Raw genomic sequence first — 21,268 nt, 5'->3', positions numbered from 1 at the left:
GTGTGGCAGCAAACCTACATATCTCTTTGCAGTTATCTATTGGTGATCTGGATTTTTACAGCCCAGTTCTAGTTTCAAAAAAAAACATTCCAGAGCAGACAAAAAGTTAACAGTCAGAGTTTTAAAATAATCACATTAATTTTCATGATTATATATAATTCTTTGCATATGTAAAATACAAACATAATTGTGCCTGGATATAATTCAATATTCAGTCTTATATGGGACAACATTCTCCCTTTATCTCTTTCTTGCCTCCTATAATGTGTGAAATAACATAAGCTCTGAATACAAATACTAGGTGAGAAATCTAAAACTTAATACTATACGTGAATGATCAAGAAATCCAAATCCTGTCAATGACTTAAGCCAGAAGACTTGATAACTATACTTATAATAATAATCCTGCAACAATACTTTTAATATTATTAAACAACAACATCTGCTATGCCAAATCCTTGGGAAGGACTAGATAGGTGGACAAAAATGACAAATTCACTTTATTATTAATACTTTATTAATTTATTAATATAAAATTATTATCTCTTTTATTCATTAAACATGAAATTCAGTCAAGTGGACATTTAAAAATGTGTCACAAATAACATTGACTGGTGCTAATGGCTGATACAGGTTGCTGCCAGCATCCTAGGTATCAACCAAGTATCATCATCATCATCATCATCATTCACAGTCAGCCAGATGTTCAGACTGGATTTGACATTTTTGTTTACTTATTGAGTCCTTACAAGGACCTGGGATAGGCAGATCTGGATGCTCGATGGTGCTACAGATATCGTCGCTGAGTCTAGTGCACTATTCTTGCTGTGTATCTAATGACTGGAATTGCCCGGGTGTTGATTGCCTTGATGGTATTTCCTCCACGGAGTTTGGACTTTAATATTTAAAACTTTAAGATGAAGATTTATTTTTTTTATTTTTATTTGTCACAACAGTATATATAAGCATAAGCATGAAATAACTATACAATATATAAGCATATATATATCTTTGAGCATAAGTATGTAATAACTATATTAATTGGATATAATGAAAGGAAACAATAGGACAGGAATGGTAGGCACACTTGTGCTCTTACAGACCTCTTAGGAATGGAGTGAGATCAATAGTAGACAGTCTTTGGTTAAAGCTGTGAAGATCCTGTGGAACTTTTGGATCCAAACAGACAGACATCTTTTTTTAACCAGTCCCAGACTGTGAATCAAATTGAAAATTAACATCATCATCATCATCATCATCATCATCATCACCACTACTGTTCAACATCGCATTAATTCTACTGACAATAATCCTATGAAACACAAAACTGGGATCCAAATCTCAACCCAGCATGGCAAGATAAACCATCTACTGTACATGGACGACGTAAAAATGTATGCAAAAAGCCCCACTGAACTTGAATCAATACTCAACACAGTTCAACTGTTCAGCAGTGATGTCAAAATGAACTTTGAACTTGAAAAATGTGCTATATTATCCATGCAGTGAGGAAAAATGGAAAAAAATAGAAGGAATAGAACTGGGAAATGGAAGCTTTGTGAAAGCATTAGCAAAGGATGACAGTTACAAATACTTAAGCATATTGGAAGTAGATAACCTCTTGAATGGAAAAGTCAAAGAGTCAACACAAAAGGAATACATCAGGAGGGTCCACAAAAAATTAAAATCAAACCTGAATGCTCGATACATAATTAATGCCATTAATACATGAGCAGTTCCAATGATACGCTACTCAGCTGGAATCATCAAATGGACTTTGGCTAAACTGGAAAATTTGGACCGGAAAATGCACAAACTTTTGAATATGTATCACACTTTATATCCATGAAGTGACATCGACAGGTTGTACCTGCCAAGACGAATAGGGGACCGAGGGCTACTGCAAATCCATCAAACTGTAGAAGAAGAAAAACGAAGTTTGAATGACTATGGAAATCAAAGTACAGAAAAATTGCTACAGGTTGTGAAAACGGAAAACATTATAAAAACAACAGAAACAAAGGCAGAATATAATATATTATATAATTATATATAATAATATATTATATTATATATATATATATAATTATATAAAATATATTATATAATTAATATAGTTATTGCATACTTATGCTCATATATATGCTTATATATTATATAGTTATTTTCATGCTTATGGTTATATATACTGTTGTGACAAAAAAAAATTTAAAAAAATTAAAAAATAAAAATATAGAATAGATAGAATAGAATTCTTTATTGGCCAAGTGTGATTGGATACCCAAGGAATTTGTCTTGGTGCATGTTCTCTCCAAGTACATAAAAGAAAAGATACATTCATCAAGAATCATAAGGTACAACACTTAATGATAGTCATAGGGAAACAGTCAATATAAATCTTAAGGATACCAGCAACAAAGTTACAGTCATAACTGGGAGGAGATGGGTGGTAGGAACAATGAGAAGATTAATAGTAATGCAGACATAGTAACTAGTCTGACAGTGTTGAGGGAATTATTTGTTTAGCAGAGTGATGATGCTCGGGAAAAAACTCTTCTTGTGTCTAGTTGTTCTGGTGTGCAGTGCTCTATATTTTGAGGGTAGGCGTTTATGTCCAGGATGCGAGGGGTCTGTAAATATTTTTACAGCCCTCTTTTTGACTCATGCAGTATAATATAATATAATATAATATAATATAATATAATATAATATAATATAATATTATAATATAATATAATATAATATAATATAATATAATATAATATAATATAATATAATATAATATAATATAATATAATATAATATAATATAATATAATAATATAATATAATATAATATAATATAATATAATATAATAATACAATACAATACAATACAATACAATACAATATGTAACATAACGTAACGTAATGTAACGTAACATAATGAAAAACAGCTGGATGACAGATTAAATGGATGGAAAACCAAAACTTTACCTGGCCAGCACTTGAACAACATTGAAGGAAAATGTGATAACAACTTGACAAGGGCATGGCTTAAGATGGAACCATCAAGAAAGGAACAGAAGGTTTAATACTTGCTGCTCAAGAACAAGCACTACAAACTAATGCCATGAAACTGAAGATACAAAAATCCACTGACAATCCAAACTGCTGACTTTGCAATGACAAAGTTGAAACTGTTTCACATTTAATATGTGAGTGCAGCAAAATCGCACAAACTGATTACAAAGCTAGACATGACTGAGCTGCTAAATTAATCCACTGGTCATTATGTAAAAAATACAACTTACCTGTATCCAAAAAGTTATGGGAACATGATGTGGAAAGAGTTGTCGAAAATGAGGTGAAGATCTTCTGGGACTTTTGAATACAGACAGATTGTCATTTGGAACACAACACACTAGATATCACGGTTGTCGAGGGCCAAAGCGTACAATTTATTGATATCGCTGTACCAGGAGACACCAGAGTTGAAGAAAAAGAACTGGGAAAAAATCATGAAATATTGTGACCTGATCATTGAAACTACACAGTTATGGATGAAACGTATAACAGTGATACCCATTGTCATTGGGGCACTTGGCACCATGTCCAAGAATTTTACAAAACATCAAGAAATTGCAGCTTCCTGCAATAACACCAGTGGAACTGCAAAAAACTGCATTACTCAGAACATCGTATATTTTGAGAAGATATTTGGTTGATACCTAGGACGCTGGCAGCAACCTATATCAACCATTAGCTCAATGGTATTTATGATTTTTTTTAAATGTTCAGTTGACTGAGTTTCATGTTTAATGAATAAAATAGATAATAAAAATTGAGCATCAAGTTTCTAACTGGATAAAAAGAAAATGAAACCCAATTTATCCCAATACTTATGCCTGTCCATAGCTTTATATCATTGAAAGCATTCTTGGTTCCATCATATCCATACATTAATTCATACCTTTCATTCTTTAAACTTGTCATTTCTTTCTTTTTCAGAAATTCATCAATTCCATCTAATCACTTCCTTGGTTTTCCTTCTTTTCCATTTTTTTCTTTTCTTCATATATTTGTTCTTAATTTGGACTTCCCTAAGCCATCTCAACAATTTTTTTGCATGAGTCACTCATTTTTGCATTCAAATTCATTCATCACCCATCACCATTCTTGATCCTCTCTTGTTTTACCACACATATATTTCTTAAGTAACCCATTGTCATATCATTGAACTTGCCTATCTTTCTCCTGAGATACCAAACTCTCACTTCCATATAAGAAAGTGGACAGAAGCACACTTTTATATACAGTCATTCTCAATTCTTTTGACAAACAGAATAAATGTGAGTTTTTAAGCCTTGACTAATGCAGAGAGTGCAACAAATAATGGAGCACGTGGATATCATTCATTAATAATAAAAGGCAAGATCAGTTCTGTATGATGTGAAATTATAAGTGCTATACATATAAAAAGCTTTTCTCAAAGTATCTGGCCCTGATGGCTTAATGTCCCTGCATTCACTTGCAAGCTCCAGTAGTTTCAATCACAACCTTGAATGACTATTAGGTATTTGGGATTACATTTACACCCATCACTACTTTGTATCCCATTTCCTTTATCATCCAAGTCCCATTATTAATTGTCATACATTTCTCAGGCTAATTAGCAGGGAATTAGTACCTTTAGGGGAGTACTTATAGGCAAACTCCATTGATACTAATATGAATGGAATGTACCATTTCAGCAGATCTCAAGTGGAGAAAATCTCATTGCTTGGTGTCCCTATTTCACATTTTTTCTGCTACCTTTAATCATATCCAGGCTACAAAAATCCAGCTGCCAACTAGATGGCAACAAAGAGATGTCATTAGATTGTTACAGACACACAAAAGAATGTGCAATTCACTGTTTTCCTCTAGCAACACAACTACCCTGTTTCTCCGAAAATAAGACCTGTCCCAAAAATAAGCCATGGCATGTTTTTATGTAAAAACATAAAGCACTACCCCAAAAATAAGAGCCTGCACAGCCGGCCACCTGTCCATTTAGTCTGGTTGCTCACAGTGCCACAGCCACGAGGTGGGGGGAGCTGCCGGATGTGCCCTGCACTGACTTACCTCAAGGTCCTATAGCCAGTCTATCCATGCTCTGACATCTGCCTCACTGTGGCAGCATCAGCAACCTGTGCAACCACATGGCTACCGGCCCACTTCTTCTCCTTGCTTGCGGCCACAACGGAGCAGAAGGCTAAGCAGAGTGTTTGTGCCATGGCTGTGAGGTGAGGTATCTGGGTGTGGATAGTCTGGCTACGGGGGCCCTGAGGTAAGCCAGTGCGGGGTGCATGAGGCAGCTCCATCTCCCCACCTCTTGACAGCGGCACTGGTGCACCGCATGCCCTCCTGCCCCACCGCGGGGAAGTAGAAGAAATGGGACTCCCATACATGGAAAAAAAATAAGACAAAAGAAAGTAAAACTTGGTCTTATTTTCAGGAAAACACGGTAGTTTTACAACTGTATATTCTTGAAAGTCACTTGACTAAGGTACAAATGTTTGATTCTAAAAGAAATTTATAGTGTGTGATAAATGGATATCAAATTTTCAACCCATTAGACTTTATTTATAAACATAACAAAGTTTAAACAACCTATATATTAAATGCCAGTGGGGGAAAATCAGACTTCATAATTCCAACCCCCAAAATCTATAGGGGGATTTCTTTAAAAAAAACATGTTTTCTTTACATTTAAGATTGAAATTTTTAATTATTTGAAATTTGAGCCTTTTTAAAATAAGGAACACAAGTTTCACCTGAAAAAAACCCACAAAAATAGTAATTTGATTCCAATACAGACACAACCAAGAGCAAACGTGTCGTTTCTGAGATCAAATATGAGAAGCTGCTTCCAGCAAAATACTGGTAGCTATGATGACTGGGCATTTGATTAAGGTGGGAACAATTATCTATGTTTGATCCAACTGTAGGTCTATCTTCCAACAAAAATTCCAGGGTTTAACTATGGAAAGTATTTAGGACAGTGCAGCTGTTTGGGGACTTCTGGGAGTTAAAAGTTGCCAAGATTGAAGAACACTGCTCTAGAATAAAACAAGGATTCAAATGCCTATTGGTTCCTAGAAACCTATTCCTGTGAGACCCAATGATTACAGAGCACACTATTTCGACTCCCTTCCTCTTGTAGGATAGAGCTGTTGTTATTTTCAATTCATCCTCCTTTTTGAAAGATCCACCCATGGATCGTTGCTCTAAATTGTATGTGTGTACAGGTTTTATGTAACTTGAAAATAATAAAGAAATTAAGCAAACTTTTATTTAGGAGACTGATTTTCCTCATTTTTGGAGCTGGGAGGGAAGCATTACATTTTACCTTCACAATACTTTTGGAATGACTGAATAAACTGCAGCCTCGTTGCCCATATGCCACTCAGCTTCTGTCTGTCTTTTTGTTTACACTGGGAACACAATGGAAACCATAGTCCTTCCAATGCATCATTTATAAGTGTATTCTACCTCTGAATGTAGGGACAGAATCGGCTGTATGAATGAGCCCTGTGAATATTGCCAAGACACTGTGCTTTGTTCAGCATTATTCTTCACAATAGATACCACACTTTGGAAGTAATTTTTAAAAGGGAATCAAAATAGTGGTACTTTTAGCCTTTGTTTCTTTTTTTTACCACACTGCATTCTCTGTCTTTCATTCAGCAGCTTCTATTATACTGGCAAATTAAATAAACCACTCCATTGCTAAAGAGGCTTGGGCAGGCTGGGGAAGTTATGGCACTGGGGAAGTTGCACTAAACATTTACTATGTGTGTGTTTTTTATTTTTGTTTTTTAAGCTCAGGAAAAAGATGTTGATCAACTGACTTTAAAGCTTTCTTTTTTTCCTTTCTCTTTTGGACAAAATTAAAAAGGAATACTTGAAAAAAATGTGTTTATCTTCAAAACCGAGAGGTCTCGCATCTGGAGTCCCGAGAAGCTGCGCGGTGTGCAGGTAATGAGCTCGAGTTTTGCTTTCGATCTCTCCGTCTCCAGGCCTTCCTTTGCCGCCTCCCTCGCTCTCGCCTTTCCCGAGCTTTCAGCCTGCTAGAAATTCTGAAGGGAAAAAAAGTTTTTTCTTTTAATGTGAGAATCCAAACACCGCGTTTACTGGTGTAAATCGGCGCTTGCTTTAAAAGAAAACTCAGCCGATGTTCGTCCAGTTCGTTTTCTACTTTTGCATTTTCCAGAAAAGATCATGGGCTAAGCAGCTTGGCTCTTCCCGAGCCGTGTTATATATACAAACGTCAAGGTTGCCAGCATGCCGAAAGTGGGAGATGCGGAAAGAGGGCGAGTTACTCGTCTTTCGAGGCTCTTCGTGTAGGCTGACCCTGGAGCCGGAGCCCTGGCATCAAAATCGACCGGGCGGCAAAGAAACGTAGCGCGTCGGAATTTAACCACCCACCCCACCCCCATCAATCGTTTGTGGAGATTGGGCTTGGATTCAAATCGTGGCCTTTTTGTCAAGGGCGAGCTTGAGTTTGTACAAATCGAAGGTTGTGGTGGGGTAAAATGGGACGGATCGGCCGAGCGAAAGCAGAAGGGACCGGCCTTGCTAGCGCGGGCTGCGTGTGCGTGACTGACTGGAGGAAGCGCGATTCGCAGGCGGGGAGTGAGAAGTGTCCCAGAGGGGGCACTCCTAAAGCCGCGCCAAAACCGAGAAGAGCCGCAAGCCCTCTTTCCCTTCGAAGCGAAGCGCGTGGAAGGAAGGCCGAACTGGCTGGGCGGACACTTAAGGGAGAGAGTTGCCTTGCTGGGGAGAGCGGTTCGGTTCCTCCGGTAAACTGAATCCAGCAACGAGGGGAGGGCGGGGGGAAGGAGAAACAAAATCAGTCTCCCCTGGAAGATTTTGAAGAAGCCTGGTGAGGAATGGCAGCCATCTCCTTAGAAAGGCCAGGAACCGAAAAGCGAGTGAAGGGACGCAACCACTTAGAGCTCCCACAGCGAACACCGCGGGCGCGCAAAGCGCTGAACCAAAGCAGTAGGAAGAAGCCCCCAGGCGGAGTCCCCTTTTCTTACGAAAGGAGGCCGGGAGGGGCTGGGGAAGCAGCCCTGCTGAAACACGCGGGTATTCGTCCTCTGTCCTCGCCCGCCCCACGCACGCGCGCACATACGTGTGTAATTTGTCTCGGGGGAATTTCAACTCTTTCGATTAATAACTCTTTCTTTTTCTCAGACTCTCGCTCGCTCTGGGTTTCCCCGTTAAAATGTTTCCGAGATCCGTGGAGAATAGAGCGGGGCTGAGGCGAACGCGAAGGTCAGGATTGCCCACTGTGGCGTGACTTTTCAACCAAAGAAGGTTTTAATGCCTTCGCTTGCCCTGTCGAGTCTCATTCGGCCCGCATTGTGCTGGAAGGGTTGGGCCCGCTCGTGACAGGACGGGGGTTAAATGAGATTACAAGCTTTAGAGGTTGTCAGCAACCGCCGCTGCCTGGGGGATGTTAAATCGTGATTTAATGGTCAGCTTTCTCTAGATCGTACCAGAGGGAATCTGTTGTTTTCAGCAACTTAATTGGCCCCGGTTTCCAGGCGATTTTTCCCCCCTTCCCTTGGTTAAGGGGGTGGCGGAGCTGACTATCAGTTTTTGAGGGTGAATTATTTAAAGCGGTGCATACACACAATGGAAATTGGGAGGCTGCGCGGGCGAGGTGGGGGCGGTCTAGAAAGCTTCGCGGGGAAGACGGTGGGTGGCTAATCGTTCCCCTTTGCTCGGTGAAAGGAAGCTTAACGGCAAACCTCGTAATGGGAAGACGAGCTGGAAGAACTGCTCCTGCGATCCTGCGGGTCCAAAATAATGACCCTTTCCCTATAATATGTAAAGTGCAACTTCCCCTCCCCCTTTCTTGTTTCAGATTAGGGCATTCGGATTATTGTTCCTTTAAAATAAATGAAACCACTAATTAAACAACATGAGTTGGGAAGGATAGGCTTTTTCTTCTTCCTTTAAATCCCCCCCTCCCCAGCAATGGGTTTTCTGACACGAATGATGTCTCTGCCATCTCTTTAAGAAACTCTGGACATGTTCAGAGATTCACTTCTCTATTATGATTTCATATGGTTCCTGGGCCATGGGAAATATCAACTTTCTACTGAAAATAATCCACAAAAAATTATATCCTGATTCTATGCATATTTTATGCTGTGACAAGAAAACAAACTGATTGTCATGAGTTCAAAAAAGAGAGAGACTGGGTTTAAGGAAAAAGATTTTATCAAACTATAAATCTGATAGAAGAGTACTGATAGATGTCAATCCTGTTACAGTACTCATTTACAGGTTTTAAAGGCAGCCATATTAGTTTGTTGACTCACTGTTATAGTGTTACGCACATTAAAAGGCTCGTGGAGATCTACTAAACATCACCTGGCAATGTTAAGAATTCCCAATGGCTTATGTTTTCTTTTTTCCATTTTCCAATCATTAATAGCTACTACAAAAGGATATAATTTTGAGAAGAGGAACACCAAGCACAGTGAATGTGTGATCCTTTCCTCTAAATTGTTTTGAACTTAAATTCTTCAACATGTAAAAAAACATTTCTAGAACCCCTGCAGAGAGGGCAGTTCAAAATTAGTCCTTAGTGGCTTTCACCTTATTTGGTTTTAATAGTGGATCTTTAATAATGTTGCCAACTAGCAAGTTTCTCCCAAATATGGCACCACTGTCCCATATAGTGAAATTAGGATAGGGAGTTGTGGGTTCCTATCAAATTATTTTAAGCATATAATTCATATGTGTGTCACACTTTTAACAGTGTTTTGAATGCAAGCATAGGATAGAATGCAAGCATGGAATTGGCTAACAAATGTAGTGCATTAATACATATCTTTCCAGGTATGAATTAAATGGGGAGGGGAAAGAAGGATATAGAAATAATACATTTTCAGCACTTTATATTAGGATATATATGTGTTAATAAGTAGATTAAAACTGTGTTATGAAAAAAAGCACAATTAAAAATTCTTGCAAAATTTCCGGTCAGAGAAATAGAAATAATGACTAAGAGAGAGGGAAAATGGCTAAGAGAAAGGAAAAAAGAAAAGATACCCATTCAAAGAACAAATAGAGAATATGCTTTGTAACAAGCCAGGCAATGTTAGTATTGGTTATGCATGAGGTAAGGGTCAGTCCAGAAAGTTCAGGATTAGTAAATTTAATATCCTGTCAAATTTCTCATGATAATGAACCCTGGCTGGCCTTCCTGGCTTAGCTGGCACAGCCACTTTGATGCTGCAGCTTAAGAGATAGAGCTGCTCATTTATGGGCAAGAAATTGCACAGTGTTGGCATGTGCTGAGCTGGTCAGTTGGGAAGCATGTCATTGCCTATTTAATTTGTTTAAAGTTTGAATATGAAATAGAAATATGAAAAGGAGGAAGATTCACATATATTTTGTTTTAACAGTGTTTAGCTCTTCTTAAAATAAGCAACATTAAAATGTCAAGATTCCCTTCACTATATAAAATTAACATTTTTGGGGAAAGTCAGTCACTTGGGTCTGCATCATAGTTATCTTAAAAGAACATTGTAGATTTATACTTAAACTATGGGTTTTTAATATTTTTTTTACTTTTTGTTTTTCATTCCTCTCAAAAATAAAATAATTAGCAGGATAATTTGCTGTTTTAAATTTGTAATTATTTGTACTTTTCTAACAGTTGAATATACTATTCAATTTTTTAACAGCTTGGCTGCACTATTCAGTGTTTTATGAATTTGATAATGAAGATTTTTAAATATATTTTCCTTCTATAGTCTATCTCAAAGTTGGATTTAAGTTTGAAATGCTTAATTCCTGTAGGAATGATGAGCATATAATTTAACATCTACACTGACCAGTAAGGTATCTGAAGCATGGTTAAGAATAAAGTGTGTTTTGCTGCAAGATATTCAGTTTCTTTTATGTGATATGTCTTCTATCATATATTAGTTTAGTTTAATACTTAGCATTTATGTAATGCTTTAGACAGTTCAGTGTCCTGCTAACCTCATGGTAATTCCTACAACAATTCTGTTAGGACAATATTTTTAGTCCCAAGTTATAGAGCAGGGATATGCTAAGAGGATGTTTTGCATAAGGTCACATGCTGACTTCCAAGAGTTAAGTCTCATCATTGTTTTAAAAAAGGCAAGTCATTTCATCAGGACTATGCTGTATTTGTTTTGGAATCAGTATTATTTAATTTGCTTGGATTTCTCAGTAAATACTCTGAATGAAGTTGTTTGGCGTTGTGTGTACTTGATACTAAGTCTCATTAAGTTTGCTGGGACTATTTTTAAGTAAACATGAAGGAGATAGAGCAGAATGCCCTTTAAGTAGTGTAGACTGAGGAGTTTTCCACTTAGCCACAGCTTTTGGTCCCCAGTCCTTCAGTGTGACATTCACGTGATCACATGGGTGTCCTTACAATTTGCTGCTGAACAACTTCATTTCCTCCCTCACTAGAGAAGCAATGCCAAAAAAGGAAGCAAAGCTGGTGCTTCAGTACTTGCCCTTGTTTATATAAGTACATACCTGTACTTAAACAGTGAAGAAAAAACAAAGTGGTTTTGTGCAGGACAACAACAAAACCAAGTCAGAAATGGGGAGAGGGAGGTAAGTTAGTAAGGCACCTGCGCTTGAAGTGAATTGGTTCAGATGCAGAATAGGGACTCTTGTGGCATCTTGGGGTGCTGAAGTATGGAGTTCTTGTGTGGAAGCAGCTTTTATCTTAAATGAACCCATTCAAGAATAACTCTAAGTAAATGGGGTTTGTTTCCCACAAAAATGTGCATAGGACTAAAATCATAATCATGATAAGGATGCCTCATGCAGTTGAAAAAGGTGAAATGAACATGATGTTTGTAATAATCCATACTGGCAATAAAAAAAAGAGTGCAACAGTATTGCCATGTACAATCAGTGCATTTAAAATGTAAGTCAAAGAGGTGGGGGAAGCAATCCGTGTTAATAAATAAGGCTGTTACCAATTACAGTGGTTCCTACTATCCTGATTTAGGAGTTTCTGAAGCTGTAGGCATGCAGTTAAAAATATACAGTTCCTAACTGGGAAATAAAATGACAAAATGAAAAGAAGAGAAGGAAAGTTCCTGTGCACTTTGTTCAAGGTTCTGCACCTCTCTAAGCAGCTGTCACATCCGTACATTATGGTACATTGAATCTGAATGAGGCTCTCCACATCAAAACCTTGCATCCATTATGATATCATCTCCTGCTCTAAGCTGTAATGCTTATTAATTCTGCACCCATACTCTCCAAGCTTCAGCAAATGTATTCCATCAGCCTAGCATTTAATTTAATTAGTACAGCTGGGCTCTCATTCTCCTTTCTGTGTCAGAGGTATTGTCAGCACGTTCTGCTATAACACAATTACTGATTGCTTTTAGATAGGCTGAAATATGATTAGGGTATTGGGTGACTGTATCATAAGCCTTATTAGATTCATTTGAAATCTGGAGATAAATAGGAAACTTTTATTTGCAGTGTAATGAGATTATGCTTATTAGGCCAAGGCCTCACAACCTTTTGCAAAGAACATAGTGTATTGCTAGGATTATACTCTGGAACCACACTTTTTGCTCACAACCTCCATCCAATTTCTCTGCGGCTTTGAGATTTAACTGTTGTGGCTCTGCATGTATTTGAAGATTGTTCTCTCTCTTAATAGTTATCCCTCTTAAAAGCAAATAATCTGCAATTTTTGTTACGAATATAGATTTTATTTATATACTCCCCCCCACCCGAAAATCAAAGAGTCCTAAGGAGCTATTTTGCTTGGATTTAATGGAAAAAAATATTAATATCTTGCACAGGATAGTGTTCCCTCTCCCACATCCCACTATTTTACTATCTATACTTAGGAGGGGGCATTACCTTCGATAATACAGCACTTAATACTTAAACTTCATTGTGTCGATCCCTGTGTAAAAACATTCAGGAAAAATTTAATTTATTGAATGTTTATGGTATATTCCATTTGCTATTTCATATTAATATTAAAAATTAAAATTTCTTAAATGGCCTCTTCTTTTGTAATTTTGCTTTATAAATTTGATATAATGAGGAAATAATTTTGAAGCAAGGAATTTTATCCATTTTTTTTAAGATTCAGCATTGTAAATCTTGATAGAAACTAATGAACATTATATCACTGGGGGAAACAGCTCCTTTGAGTTGGCTTCTGAAGTCCACCAGCTTCAATATTAACCAGCATATATTTTGATTTAAATTTTGATTTATGAAAAAATAATAATAATTAAGGAGGGACCTATGTTTCTCCAGCTAGGTGGCAGCACTTAACTGATGGCTAATCTGGAGAGGGCATCACGGTTGGGCCTGGGTAGCACTATAATGGAATATTATTAGTAAATATTAAATCTACCATATAAGATAGACTAAGAAATTGAGAAAACTTCGTAGAAGACAATGGGGAGACAATTATATATTATTGCTAAGAAAGCCTCCTGGATATACCTAAGAAATTACTAAGAGGAGTTGAACTTGCCTTAAAGTCATCTTTACCTTAGATGATTATTTGACTTAGCTCGATTGTATTTTAATGCAAATAGAGATTTACATTAAAAGAAAGAACAGGGGAAAAGTCCATGTTCAAACTACATGTATGCATATATATGCAAAAAGGACCATTTCAGAATGAACAAATAGTGTTGTGGCATCCTCAAGATGTTTAACTTCTTTAAAACATAAGGCCTTTGTGGTCCATAGTTCTCTTCTGGAGTGTATTGGAGTATAACATATATTTTATGAATGAAGGCACCTGGAATTTCAGATGCTTTTTATAGGCCCAATGATCAGCATGATATCAGTGTGATTAATAAATTTCAGTGACAATTAACAAATAAATAGAAGACTCTCATTTCCATTTCTAAAATATGAGATAGCATTTCTTAAAGAAATATTAAGAAGTACTAGTTTCTATACAGTAGTTTAGCTTCACTTGTAGTCATTTCAATGATCTAAAGTTGACATAACGATCACAATGAAACAATTTATTTAATTCAACAGCATCCAATGCCGGGCTTATAACTCTTGCATCACTTCCAAAAGGTCAACTAGCAATGAATCATTATCTAACATAATTATCTTTTTCTGTTCAAACACAAAACTTAGAATATTTTTATTGTCACATTAAATGTACACTAATCGGCATACATTACAATGAAATTTCGTTGCATACAGGTCTCAAAGGGTCACCACTTCCAATACTACATAAACATGACAAAATAAATAAATACAAAATTATGTGTATACCCACATATATTATATGACACAGAGACACACAGTCTAGTTCGGATGTATACATGTACATGGTGGGGAAAAACTAATCTTGTGAGTTTACCAGATGGATGACATAGGGAACAAAGCTGTTACAGACTCTGTAACAGCTCTGTATCTATTATAGATACTTTGAAACCTCCTCCCAGAGGGGAGCAACAGAAACAGACCATGAAGTACCAGTAGGTGTGTGGGGTCTCTAACAATATTTGGAGCTCTAAGCACCTAGCACTTATAACAAGTATTCTGAATAACAGGAAGTGAGCTTCCTATAATCTTCTCGGCTGTCCTTACTATTCTCTGTATGGGCCTTCTATCTGAGGCAACCAGAAATATAAAAGCATTATGTGTCAGAAACCCCCAAGAATTGCTACACTGAATCAGAAATATATATTAATATTTGAAGGAATCTCCCTTGCTTTAGGAAGCAACATTTATTTTCCACCATTTTTGTTCTGGTTTCAGATTAAAACTTAATACACACCTACCATTATACTGTTCAGCAAAATTAAATTTCTTGAAAGCATTTACAAGGAATATCAGATTTAAAAGTATATCCCAAAGTTGTATTGGTTAAAAAATAAGATACAAAAAATAAGGTAGTTCCTGTTGGCTATTCAAAACTACAACGGCACTGAAAAAAGTGACTTATGACTATTTTTCACACACCGTTGCAGCATCCCCAAAATTCAGATGCTTGGTAACTGACTCATATTTATGACGGTTGAAGTATCCTGGGGTCATGTGATCAGCTGAACAACTATTCAGTGATTCACTTAACTATTGTGGCAAGAAAGGTTGTTAAATGGGACAAAATTCACTTAACAACTGTCTTCCTTAGCAATAGATATTTGGACTCAGATTTTGGTCATAAGCCAAAGACTACCTGTATTGAAAATTAATTTGAGATTTTTATATAAGAATAAATTTTCTTAGTTCATAGAATTGTGTTGGAAGGGACCTCCGAGGTCTTCCAGTTCAACTATGTACTCAGGGCAGAAACCCTCAGACAAATCCAGTTGTATAGGTACAAATAGCACTGTTTAAAAAATAATATTTGCAACTCAGTAATTTTCTAAGATTTTTACAAAGGAGGATTATTACTTACTGTTATTTATTCAGCGTATTTTGCACCTATTTTGGGGAGACCAAGCCTTTCAAAGTGATATTTCTAAAAAAATCAGACAATATATAGGACTTAAATTAAGTTTTTAAAATAGAAATAGCAATAGCTCTTAGACTTATATGCCACTTTACAGTGCTTTACAGCCCTCTCTAAGCAGTTTACAAAGTCAGCATATTGCCCCCAACAATTTGGGTCCTCATTTTACCAACCTTGGAAGGATGGAAGGCTGAGTCAACCTTGAGCCCAGTGGTATTTGAACTGCCAAATTGCAGGCAGCTGGCAGTCAGCAAAAATAGCCTGCAGTACTGCACTCTAACCACTGCACCACTGAGGCTCCTCAATGGTGCACTGTTCACAGCCGTTCACACAATCCATTTACATTTTAAAGGAAAGGCTGTAGTGAAGGTATCATTTTTGTAGTCCTTTTGCTTCGTTGTCCATATTGATTTAGAAGTAAATCCCAATTAATGCAACGTGGCTTATTCTCAGGATTAATAGGTATGTATGAACAAATTCAAGTGTAAATTAACTGGAAGAGGGTTCCATAATTTAAGATTATAACACATATGTTTTATGTGCTTGCCAGTTTAACCAATTTTACTAGCATAGCACAAGTTACATATAACATAATATGTAAAAGTTAGCCTAGCCCTGGTTAATTCCATATAATTTTTCTTCAAATATAGGTCTATTTTTTGTAGTTAAGCATGCCTAGGTCCACTAACAAAATTAACTGTATTAACTAAATCAGGAATTTAATCAGGTTTTTGATTTATTATTATTGTAATACTCTCCTTTTTTCCCCTCTCCTTTTTACAACCTTGTAATCCCTTAATTCAGTGTAAAGTCGGGGTGATTGGTTGGAGCTAAGCATTTACAGGCCAGATGCCCTTCCTGGCATCAAATGGAGTTCGCAGCAGATATTTTTTCTTTGTGCCCTAGGAGAGAAACATCGGCTGCTATCTAGGATTGAACTCTCAATCTTCTGACTGGGAGGCAAGCATCTTTAGGCCACCATGCCATTCCATTAGTTTAATAAGCTTTATCACATTAATTTTAAAATACTTGTTTAACTTAATTGTTTTTTTTGACTGACTGTATTTGGTATGTGGATAGTTTTAGAAAAAAGAAAAAGTGTAGGGTGACTGCAGCCCATGTGCTCACTGATCAGTTCTTATCAATAAGAAGGATTAGGAGTGAGTGTCACGGGGAAGGAACTTTATAAGGATGTCTTTTCAGAAATGCCAAGGTATTTTTTATTGGTTATGTTGCTAATTGTTGAACGGGCAACTCCCTCATGATACCCATTTTCTGAGACTTTTCCCAAATACGATGACAGCATTCAAAAAGATTATATAGCCCAGTTTTAAACTGTTAAAAAGAAAATGAATGTGTGGAAAGAAAGTATAACTTTCCACAATAAGTGTCCCTTTCTTACTGAATTTATTTTGGTTGCTGCCTCATAATATACAGCTCAATTTCAGCTGTTAGTCCTATAAGTTACACAAAATAAGGACAGGATGTTTACTAATAAGAAAATCAGAAAAATGAAATGAAATTACAAGATTCTGCTGTTACATTTTATATACTAGGATCAGAATGAGACTGACTTGAAGGCACAAAAACAGAAACAAGAATGAGAATAGTTTTCTGGTACTGTATTCAGTGTTGATATTCTACCAAAAGTTCATGGTTCAGAAGCAACAAAACCTAAATGCTATTATAATGCAAGTGCTTGATTTTCAACACTCCCTATATTTCTAGTCAACTTGCCAACTTGTTACATGTAAGTAAATGCAATTACTGAGACAAGGATACCCAGGAATATCCTTGTGTTTCCCCATTTGCTTAACCTACTTATATGGAATTGTTCATATTTTCTATTTAGAATGTCAGCATTTGTCCAGATCTCAACATTGCAGATGGATCCATTTTATATGGAATTGTTCATATTTTCTATTTAGAACGTCAGCATTTGTCCAGATCTCAACATTGCAGATGGATCCATTTTACGCATCTTCTTGAAGGGACTCAAAAGAACGTTGTGGAGAATAACAGCTGATTCTGAAACCACTCCCTTGCTTAAAACTCCTTTGTGACTCTGTTGACAAAATTGCTATAGCTATGACTTATAATAAATAAAAACTAGTATCATCCTGCAGTTTAATTCTCAGTATAAGCAAGAATAGGCCTTGAAACTTGGTGACCTTTTGTCTTAAGCTGGAAAATATAATAAGAGAGCTTTCCAGAGAAAAATCTATTTTTTAAATGGCAATGGCAAACTATATAGTACAATGCATGTAGGTACATTAGAGACTGGATAACATGCTAGATTCAAATTTGTTTGGACTGACTGTACAGTGATAGCAGCACTATATTTCATGTAAAAGAAAAGCAGTAAATAAATATTTTATATCTTAAATATTTTTTCTTCTCCTTTCTCCTCCTCTGCCTAGATCTATTATAATTTTGAAAAATCTACTTTAACTACCATATGTTGGAAACATTTTGCTCAAATTAAAAATCCATTGCATTAATATCTTAGCAGCCAGTGAAGAAATAAGGCTGTTTTCCTTGCCAAAAGTCAAAAGGTTATCATTCAGTGGAAGAATGCCAGCAGTGTTGTGGAATAGAAATATGGAGAACAAAGCTTCCTCACCTTTTTCTGAGCAGGAATAATGAACATCAGTTGCCAGAGAATCCCCAAGTACATAGAAGATGCATATCCTGTGTTTTATTAAATAGTTTAGTCTGAGATAGTGTGCTTCATGAATGAATAAAGATATGGACCTGTGCCTTCCATGCACATATATCAACCACTGAATTTAGCAGGTTCTGTTTAAGGATGTGACTATGGACTTTATCTCAAGTTTTGAAGTTCTCATAATGACTTCATTCACATGATGGGTTTTTGTGATACATTACTGGCATGGAAAAGGCCAGGTTAATTTGAGGTATAGCTGAGAAACATTTTGGTAATCTGGAGAGCTCTTGGTAGAATATAGATAATATTAACTATAGATGGACTAATGGTCTGATTTAATATACAATATATTTTCAAATAGACATAATGTGGAGTCCTTTTGCCACTTGATTCCAGAAGCCATCTAAGTATGTGAAAGATTTAAGGAAATCAAAAGTCTGAAGTCCAGGAAAAAGAGGCTCAGGGTCAGAGTCCAGACAAACTGGGAAAACAAACACTTGCTGCTGATCTGTGTTTCTTATTCTATGAATAAAGAGAACTTTAGTCTCTGGGGGAACAAATAAATATGGTGTTGCCTAATGCCCATGACATGTTTATTGTCAAATTAAAACAAATAATTTTATCTTTGGCCTATTTTAAATGAATTAGAATGCAACTGAAATAATAGCTGGCTCTCCTAAAGCTCATTAATTAAATGAAAGTGTAACTAATTGTTATATGTTTGTTTCATGTAGACTGAAAGGTAGAATCACAACAGACATAATTAGAGTAATTATTACAGTCTGCATTTAATTCTGAACCCCCAGGGAATATTGAATTTTCATTCATGGAAACCATATTCCTTTCTATAAGAAATACAGCATCTCCCACTTAACAGATATGTTTTTCATAATGCCACCTCAGGTGAGATCATCCCATTCTATTCTTTGTCACAACAGGATTGTTATTCAGAATGACAGCAGTCAAAAGATAAATGCTAACATGCATGTTCTAGTTTTGCATTTCTCATCTCAAAATATATGTGGCATATATAACAAGATATTCTATGCCTGAAAATTTTTAAATATTCTGAAAGAGAACTGATATGAATTCACTTTGTCCTCAGTGTTCACTGGTACTTAAAGTTCAGATTGTTTTCTCAATAAATAAATGAATAAGTATAATAGTTTTGACTTATTTGTTTAGTTGGGTTCTGTTTATCTTGTTTATCTAGAACACTCTGATGAAACTGTCATTGTTTTAAAAAGTTGGAAGTTCCAGTGGTTTAAACTTATTAGCATATTATCAAAAAGAAAACTAACCTTTCTAATGAATGAATACTTTTTGTTTAATAAACTGTAGCACTTTCTTCTTCTATTGAGGTCTCAAAACCTAAATATTTTGTAAGTGTAATTAATTAACAGAGTTACAAAAGTGCAAATGTTTAATTATTTCAGAGTCCAGCAAATAAAATATTTCATTTCCAAAGTAAATTGGAACTCCATATATTTTCCAATCTAAACAGAACATAAATATGGAGCTTTAGTAACTTATTTTTTTCAGGCTAAAAGCAAATAGACAAATTTGAGAAACAATGTTTGGTGCAAAACTTTCTAATACAGTATTGAAGGTATAAGTAGGGCAGAGAAGGTTACATTGGCAGGCTTTGAGCCCAGTTGCTTGTTTGCATATCCAGGAGTTTTCAGTGGGATATGCTGATAAATATTCATATGGAAAGCAACAGCCATATGCGAACAAATACTATTCCTGGGGATAAAAGCATACATTTGTCATTTAAATTAAAGGAATGTAAAGCTAGCTACACATATCTTCTGTGCATGAGGTCCAATTATATTTTGATATACAATACTTAAAAGAAAACCAGTCTTCAGTTTTCTTTTTCAAAAAAAATTAAATGGTAAAAATTAGTTAATACAAGAATTTGGAAATAGAATCCTCAAAGAATATATGGAAACTTGTATTCGTATTCCATTAAAGTCCTAGAATATTGCCAATCATCTAGCCACCATGATTTTATAGGAGACTTTTAAACTGAATACTGAATTTTTTGGAGTTTAAGACGCTCCGGACTATAAGACTCGCCTACTTTTTTGGGGGAGGAAAACAAGAAAAAAAAATCTGCTTTTACCTCCCAGCATCCATCCAGTATTTATCTGACTTGTTCACCATGGCCCATACGGTGGTGCTGCGGCCCATTTACCGTGGCCTGTTTGGCACAGCCCATTCACCACTGCCTCTTTGCCGCCACCCTGGTCCATTCAGCGCAGCCCATTCAATTCCACTACCTGTTTGCCACAGCCTGTTTGCCATGGCCCATTTGCCACGGCCTATTCGCTACAGCCGCCATCCATTTGCCGCTGCCAATCCCCATTGCCTGGAACCAGCCGAAAATGCAATGTACAGAGGCCGAAAACAGTTGAAGGATGGGGGCCAGCAGATGGGTGGGGCTTCAGCAACATTCGGTATATAAGATGCACCGTAATTTTTACCCACTTTTAGGAGGGGAAGTGCGTCTTATACTCTGAAAATATATGCAAATTCCAATACACTATTAACATAACTATCATTTATTTCCAAAATGCCATAACAATTTAGAACAATGAGAAAAAATATAAACATTTATGCTTGCTTAGAAATAACCCATTAATTAAAGTATAAGCCTCATTAATTAAAGTATATAAAGTAACTTATAACTCTTATAACCTATGCTCTTGTATGGAGCAGATGCATCGGGTCTATACTCGACCACAGTATTAGAACAAACACAGTCCCAGCATTTGAGATGTATTTTGGGTGTAGATCTAAGGACATCTACTGCAGCAGTTAGAGCTGAATTGGGAATTTATACAATTCATGCACTATCCAAAATTAGAGCATATAACTACTGACACAAAATAAATGAAATTGAGACTGATAGATTCCCCATGTTATGCTTACTAGAGCAGATAAAATTGCAATCACAAATCTCTTGGATCACTAAATTGATACATTTTGTAAGTAGCTGTGGCCTTCCTGACTCTTGCGTAACAGGAACAAGCTAAAAAAAAGAGTCCAAAAAAGAGTCAAAAGAATCAAGGATATAGAAGCACAAAATGA

General features: G+C 36.3%; 1 long non-coding RNA gene across 1 annotated transcript; it reads left to right on the top strand.

The window, feature by feature from the left end:
* Positions 1 to 7,102: 7,102 nt before the first annotated feature.
* LOC131200173 (uncharacterized) lies at positions 7,103 to 19,576 on the top strand. Its single transcript, XR_009155530.1, has 3 exons — positions 7,103 to 7,825; positions 8,223 to 8,303; positions 17,357 to 19,576. It is a non-coding gene; the product is annotated as an uncharacterized LOC131200173 (long non-coding RNA).
* Positions 19,577 to 21,268: the final 1,692 nt, after the last annotated feature.

This window comes from Ahaetulla prasina, chromosome 5 (genome assembly GCF_028640845.1).
Source record: "Ahaetulla prasina isolate Xishuangbanna chromosome 5, ASM2864084v1, whole genome shotgun sequence".
Lineage (NCBI taxonomy): Eukaryota > Metazoa > Chordata > Lepidosauria > Squamata > Colubridae > Ahaetulla > Ahaetulla prasina.
Note: the sequence above shows the minus strand (reverse complement) of the source record. Positions and strands in the feature narration are given on the sequence as shown.